Source organism: Elephantulus edwardii, unplaced genomic scaffold, assembly GCF_000299155.1.
Source record: "Elephantulus edwardii isolate Elephantulus edwardi_28Jun2011 unplaced genomic scaffold, EleEdw1.0 scaffold00030, whole genome shotgun sequence".
Lineage (NCBI taxonomy): Eukaryota > Metazoa > Chordata > Mammalia > Macroscelidea > Macroscelididae > Elephantulus > Elephantulus edwardii.
In genome coordinates, this window is record NW_006399780.1 from 22,801,447 (window position 1) to 22,808,908 (window position 7,462).

Here is a 7,462-nt window from a genome sequence, read left to right on the forward strand (position 1 = left end):
GACTGATTCAGTGATTGGGGTGGCTGGGGTAGGTGTGTCAGAGACGGTGAGATTGGCACAAGATAGAGCAGGGTTTAGGGCTGTTGTTGTACATAGGGTCACTATGAATCACAGGCAATTCGATGGCACATAACAACAATCATTAATATCACATGTAAGCAAAATACTGCTGCAAATGATTTTTTAAAAGAAAAATTAGAATAGTATGGAGAATTTCCAGAAGTTCAAGCTTGATTTAGAAGAAGATATTATTTTTTAGAAGAAGATATTGATTTAGGAGTGATATTATTGTTGATGTCAGATAAATGTTGATGTCAGATAAATCATGGCTTAAAACAAAGAATATCAGAAGAAAGTCTATTTATGTTTTATTGACTATGCAAAGACATTTGACTGTGTGGACCATAACAAATTACAGCTAACATGCAGAAGAATGGAAATCCCAGACACTTACTTGTGGTCATGTGAAATCTAAACCTAGACCACAATGTTGTTGTGCAACAGAGCAAGGGAATATTTATTGTTTTTGTTGTTGTTGCTGCTGTTATGTGCCATCAAGTCACCTGCAACTCATAACAACCCCCCTATCTACATCAGCTCTGAAATCTGCCGTGTCCTAAGCCAATCTCATCATCTCCAACAGATCTAATCCCACTTCTCTAGTCACTGAGTCTATCCATCTCATCTTTGGTCTCCCTCTCCAGCACTGTCCGTCCACCCTTCCAAGCACAATGTCCCTCTCCAAGGACTGGTCCAACCTGGACATCTGTCCAAAGTATGTGAGTCAGAGCCTCAAAATCCTGGTTTCACCCTCTCCAGGTAGAACTGTTTGTTCTCCTGGAAGTCAGTGGTGTGTTCAACAGTGTTCTGCAGCTCCACAACCCAAAGGAACCCTTCTTCTGCTATCCTTAGTTATTTTCCAGCTCTCTGATGCATAGCAAGTAATTGAAAAGATCACGGTGCACCTTAGTCTCCAGACTAACATTGTTACTCTTCAGTACTCTAGAGAGATCCTTGACATCAGATTTTCCCAATGCACTTCATCTTTTAATTTCCTGACTGCTGGTGCCAACACAGTTGATTGTGGAACAAAGCAAGTTGAAGTTATCAATAATCTCAATCTCATCTCTGTCCATCATGAAGCTGCCAATTGGCCCAATAGGTGAGAATCTTTGTTTTCTTGATGTTGAGTTTCAATCCACATTGAACACCTTCTGCAACAAATGCATCATATCTTCTTCAGTTTCAGCAAGCAAGGTTGTGTCATCTGCATAAGACAGGTTGTTGATGAATCTTCCTCTAATCCTGAAGCAAAATTCCTCTTTATAAAATCCAGCCTCCTGAATGATCTATTCTGCATATAGATTGAAAAGATAGGTGGATAGGATGTACCCCTGATGTACATCTTTTCTGATTCTGAACCCTGCAGCATTTCCCTGCTCTGTTCTGACTACTGTGTCCTGGTCCAAGTATAGGTTTTGCATGAGCACAATTAAGTGTTCTGGAATTCCCATTCTTCTCAAGGTTAACCTCAATGCTTTGTGCTTCACACAGTCAAATAAAGCATTTGCATAATCAATGAAACATACACATTCCTCTGGTACTCTCTGCTTTAATCCAAGATCCATCTAATCTCAGTTATGATGTGATTTAAAAATAGAAAAAGGTGCATCATGGTTGTATCTTCTCCCATATCTATTTAATCCGTATGCTGGGCAAATAACTTGAAAAACTAGACTCTATGTAGAAGAGGGTGGCAACAAGATTAGAGGAGGACCCATCAGTAACCTTCATTATAATTCAATGGTATACAACAACAACAAAATAAATAACCTTTGTTAGGCAGATGGTACAACCTTGCTTGTTCAAAGTGAGGAGGACATGAAGATCTTGCCGCAGAACATCAAAGATCTTGATAAGGATTGTATCTTAATCTACTTTAATGAGTAGCCTATAAATCAACATAATGATATTTGTATTTATATGATAATTTTATATTAAAAATATATAAATACATAGATAAACTGCCTCTGAAAACCTGCTGGAGGGTCAGCTATGGGTAAGTTCTGATGATAGATACATAGATAGATGATAGATAGATAGATAGATAGATAGATAGATAGATAGATGATATAGATATATAGATAATATATAGTCACAGGGTAGGATATCCTGAAAAACAAAGATTTTTTAAACTTTTTTAAATTCAGTTATATGTGCATATATGTATACAAATTGTGAGGTAAATAGTCTGTCTGAACCTGTGTGTGGTGAGAATGTTTGAAAATCAGTTTTACACCAATTGAATAACATGCTGAAAAAAACAAACTTTTCTGAAATATCAATAATCAACTCAAGCAAGTACATGTAGAATGCATCATGTGGCTTTTCTAACCAGAAGCCATCACAAAAATTATCCCTTGCTTCTTTACTAACTTGTCTCTCATTTTTGCATGCAGATTGGGCAAAAGTCAGAAACTAGAGATGAGAAACCATTCAGAACTAACTACATTCATCCTCCTAGAACTGATAGAAGACCCACAACTGCAGATGCTGGCTTTCATATTTCTACTTATCAGCTACATGTTGAGTGTAATTGGAAATCTGACCATCATCTTCCTCACGTTAGTGGATTCCCATCTTAAAACTGCCATGTATTTTTTCCTCCAAATTTTCTCTTTCTTAGAAATCTCATTCACATCTGCCTGCATTCTTCGATTCCTTTTATAGTCTATCAACAGGTGACAAAACCATTACATATAATGCTTGCATAAGTCAACTGTTTTTTACAGATCTCTTTGGAATTACAGGATTTTTCCTTGTGCCCACCATGTCGTATGATCGATATGTGGCTATCTGTAAACCTCTGCATTACATGACCATCATGAACCATAGGGTATGTCAAAGGCTTCTTTGGGGCTGCTGGGTGATTACATTGTTGATCATTAACCCACCCACAGGTCTGTTACTAGATTTAGACTTCTGTAATTCTAATGTAACTGACCATTTTCTGTGTGATGCTAAACCAATCCTAAAGATCTCTTGCACAGATATATGGTTCATAGAGCAATTGGTTCTTATCTTCTTCTCAGTGCTTCTACCAATCACTCTTTCATGTGTGATTTTGTCCTATATATATACATCATTAGAACAATTTTAAGGTTCCCCTCTGGCCAACAAAGAAAAAAGGCCTTTTCCACCTGTTCATCTCACATTGTTGTGGTTTCTATCACCTACGGTAGCTGTATATTTGTTTATATCAAACCTTCAGCAAAAGATGAAATGACCATTAATAAGGGAGTGACAATACTAACTACTTCTATTTCCCCTATGTTAAACCCATTTATTTATACCTTGAGAAACAAACAAGTCAAACAATCTTTTAATGGCTTAATCAAAAGAATTCTATTACTCTCCAAGCATTAGAAGAATAATGACATCAGGGATGCTCAAGTCACATGCTTGCTGATATTATTGACTGGTACCAATTCAACTGAGAGAAGTAGTAAATCTTTATTAAATGGTCCCAAGTTAAGAAGAAGGTAGGAATACCTTTTTAATGCTTGATAAAGACTAAATATTTCATCAAATTTAAAAAACAAAACTAAACAGGGTTGATATTATGCACCAACTATATGGTACAATGAATTAATATGACCCTTGTAGTAAGAAGATATGTTCCAAACTCTAAGGCACACAATTCAAATCCACGAGCAGCTTGATGGGAAAAGGATGGCCAATCTCCTTCCATGAGATTAACTGCCTCTGAAAACCTGCTAGAAAGGTCAACTATGAGTAGATTCCAACTTGACGGCACACAACAGCCATAGTCTTCTGATTTACAATGTATAGTCAATTCTAGCTCCTTTGTTTATGCGGAAGATCACATTCTGAGACAAATTATTCGTTGTATTAATGAAGAAGGATTAGGGCTGGGTGTTTAATCACAACCTGACTACAGCTATGACCCAAATCACTATTCTTGGTTTACTTAAGGATGTGGTCTATAAACCTGGTACTCTATAGAAGATTGCTTCTGTACCCACACAGAACCTAAGTGATCAAACTTCTCTGAGAGTCAACAAATCATGGCTACAGATTACAGACACCTGATCTGTTTCATCAGCATCTGTCTTTCGCATGGGCCTATCCCTTCACAACCAAGTGAGTCATCTCCTTGGTGAATTTTCAGCTTCCTATGAGTTATAGAACTCAAAGACATGGAAGAGGAAGAGAGAGCCTGAGGAAGAATAATTGATGTTAGAGATGGTACAGTGGTGCAGCGGTTTGGAAAAGTGAGACATTCTTGTTCTCCTTATAGGAATCAGCGTCATGCTAATTCTTTAAAAGGCAATTTTTCATGTGAACTGAAACACTAAATTTTTCACATGTAGTATTTAAATTAATAAAAGGTACAGGAGCACTCCAAGACACCTAATTGGGCCAGAACTCTGATAAATAATAAGTAACCAAATATATGAGATATGAAGATGAGATAGAGAAAGCAAAATGTGAAATTAATCAGCAGAATTTTTTGTGAACGCAATAATATATCTGCATTTCATTACTTATTGAACTACTTACTTTTTTCCACATTTATGTTGTTATTTACCATTGAGTTGGAATCAACTCATAGCTGGATGAACCTCCAGAGGGTTTTCAGAGGCATTAAACTTCAGGAGAGTTTACCTACCTTTCTCCCACAGAGCAACTGGTGGTTCCAAACAACATGCCTTTGGGTCGGTAGCAAAACTCCTTATGACTAAGCCACCAAACTTCTCTTCTACATCTATGGTTCTGCATATTGGCAGCATACATTGACCCTAATTCCCCTTACTTAGGCTACTACTTATCCTGTAAAGTAAGCAGAAAACTTCCACTCAGTTTCCAACTGTCCAATTTCCAAGTTTCAGTTTAAAGAAACTTCATACCACTAATCTTTATGTAATATTATCTGATCCTACTCTTTTATCAACACTACTAGCAAGCTTAACATTCTACACACTTTACATTGCTGTTTTGTGTACCGCAGAGTCAGAACCAACCCATACGTGACTCTTCAGCCTGTTTTCAGAGGTGTTAATCGATCACGAGGAGATTACCATCCTGCTCCTATGAAGCAGCTACAAACATGATAGGATGTTTATGACAATACAAATTGAAACATTATATGAAGATAAAAATTTATAAAAGTAATATATCATTGACTAGTGAACCAAAAAAAGAAATTACTAAAAAGACCAAACTCTCTCAGCATTTCTTAACCTGAAAGAATGAAAACCAAATTCAAGACTCGAGTTGCAGTATGTAAGGATGCTTTGAGCAGAATATTAAACTATCCAAGAAGTATTAAAGGAAGATAGAAGGAGTATACAGAGTCACTGTGCCAGAAAGAATTGACTAACACAGAAGAATTTTATGAAACAATGTATGAGCAAGAGCCTGTGGTGATGAAGGAAGAAGTTCAAGCTGCTCTGAAAAATGGGAATGAAACAAGGCTCCAGGAATTGAAGGCATCCTAACTGACATATTTCAACAAACAGACACTACCCTGGATGTGCTCACTAAGTTGTGCCAAGAAACCTGGAAGACAACCAGCTGGCCAGCTGACTGGAAGAGGTCTATATTTGTTGCCATTCCAAGAAAGGTGACCCGAAAAAGTGAGAAAATTATCAAGCAATATCATTAATATCACATGCAAGTAAGATTCTGCTGAAAATGATCCAAAATTTACTGGAGCAGTATATCAACACAGAACTTCCAGATGTGTGGGCTAGATTTAGAAAGAGGCTGTGGTTACAGGGATATTATAGTTAATGTTAGGTGGATCTTGGCTGAAAGCAGGGAGCACCAAAGGAATGTCAATCTGTGTTTAGTTGAGTATGGAAAGGCATATGACTGTGTGAATAACAACAAACTGTGGCTGACACTGAGAAGAATGGAAATCCCAGAACTTTTGATCGTGCTTATGAAAAACCTATATGTGAACAAGGAGGCAGTCATCAGAACAGAGCAAGGACACACTGCATGGTTCAAAATTGGGAAGTGTGTACACCAGGAATATATTCTATCTCCTCACCTATTCAATCTATATGTAGAACAGATCATCCGGGAGGTTGATCTTGATCTCTATGAGGAGAAATGTGGCATCAGGATCAAGATTCATCAACAACATGGGTTATGCAGAAACACAACCCTGCATGCTAAAACTGAGGAGGAGCTGAAGCGCTTGCGTAAAAGATCAAGGACTTTAGCCTTCAATATGGATTGAAACTCAACATCAAGAAATCAACAAATATCTCACCTCTGGGACAATTGGCAGCATCATGATAGATAGTGGAGAGATCAAGATGTTAACAGCTTTTGTTCGCTGGCTCCACAATTAAAACTCTTGGTACCAAGTTTCATTGGGAAAGTCTGATGTCAGGGACCTCTCCAAAGTACTAAAGAGCAACAATGTCAGTATGGAGACTAAGGTGTGCCTGATCCAGGCCCTAATCTTGGCAATTGCTTGCTATGCATAAAAGAGCTGGACAGTGACTAAGGATGATAGAAAGAGAATTAATGTCTTTGAGCTGTGGTGCTGCGTAAGAGTTTTGAATATACCATGGGCTGCCAGGAGAACAAACAGTTTCATTCTAGAGAAAGCAAAGTTAGCCTGCTCTTTGGAGGCAAAATTCTGAGGCTTTGTCTGTCATACTTTGGGCATGTTGCAAGGAGAGTCCAGTCCTTGGAGAGTGGCATCATGATTGGAAGGGTGGAAGGACAGAGAAAGACAGAGAGACCATGGATGAGATGAATTGATACAATGACTGAGGTTATGAGAATAGGTGTGTCAGAGACAGTAAAGTTGGCCCAGGATAGAGTAGGTTCAGGGCTGTTGTTCATAGGGTCGATGTGAGTCCCAAGGAACTTGACAGCACATAACAACACAACAACAACTTGTATGTTTGATTATTTAGGGAACGCTGATGGTTGTGGCATGGAATTGTGCTGCCAGTGGGAAGGCATGCAGTTTGAATGCATTAATTGCTCTGCAGAAGAAAGATGGGCAATCAATTCTCATGTAACTTATTGCCTCTGGATACCCACTAAAGGTTCAAAACTGGCTCAGTTCTGACTCTACAGTACACACACACACACAAAAAAAAAACCAACAACAAAAAACAGCAACTTGAGTGTTTCATTTATTATTTTTTTTTTCTGGATGAAATAGTATGAAAGCTAAAATTGTGTAAAAATATTTCTGTACTGATCATAGATGAAAAAAACCTTGAAAATTAGTTGTATAGTCATTTTATAGTCATGTATAAAGGTGAGGAAAAATGGAGTTGCTTTCATAGTTAGAAAAGAAATTACTAGATCCATCTTGAAGTACAACATTGTGAGTGATAGGATTATATCCATACGCTTACAAGGAAGTCCAGTGAATACCACTATCATTCAGATATATGCACCAACA

General features: G+C 37.7%; 1 pseudogene; it reads left to right on the forward strand.

Moving 5' to 3' along the window:
- Positions 1 to 2,484: 2,484 nt before the first annotated feature.
- On the forward strand, positions 2,485 to 3,426 carry LOC102872513 (annotated as a pseudogene).
- Positions 3,427 to 7,462: the final 4,036 nt, after the last annotated feature.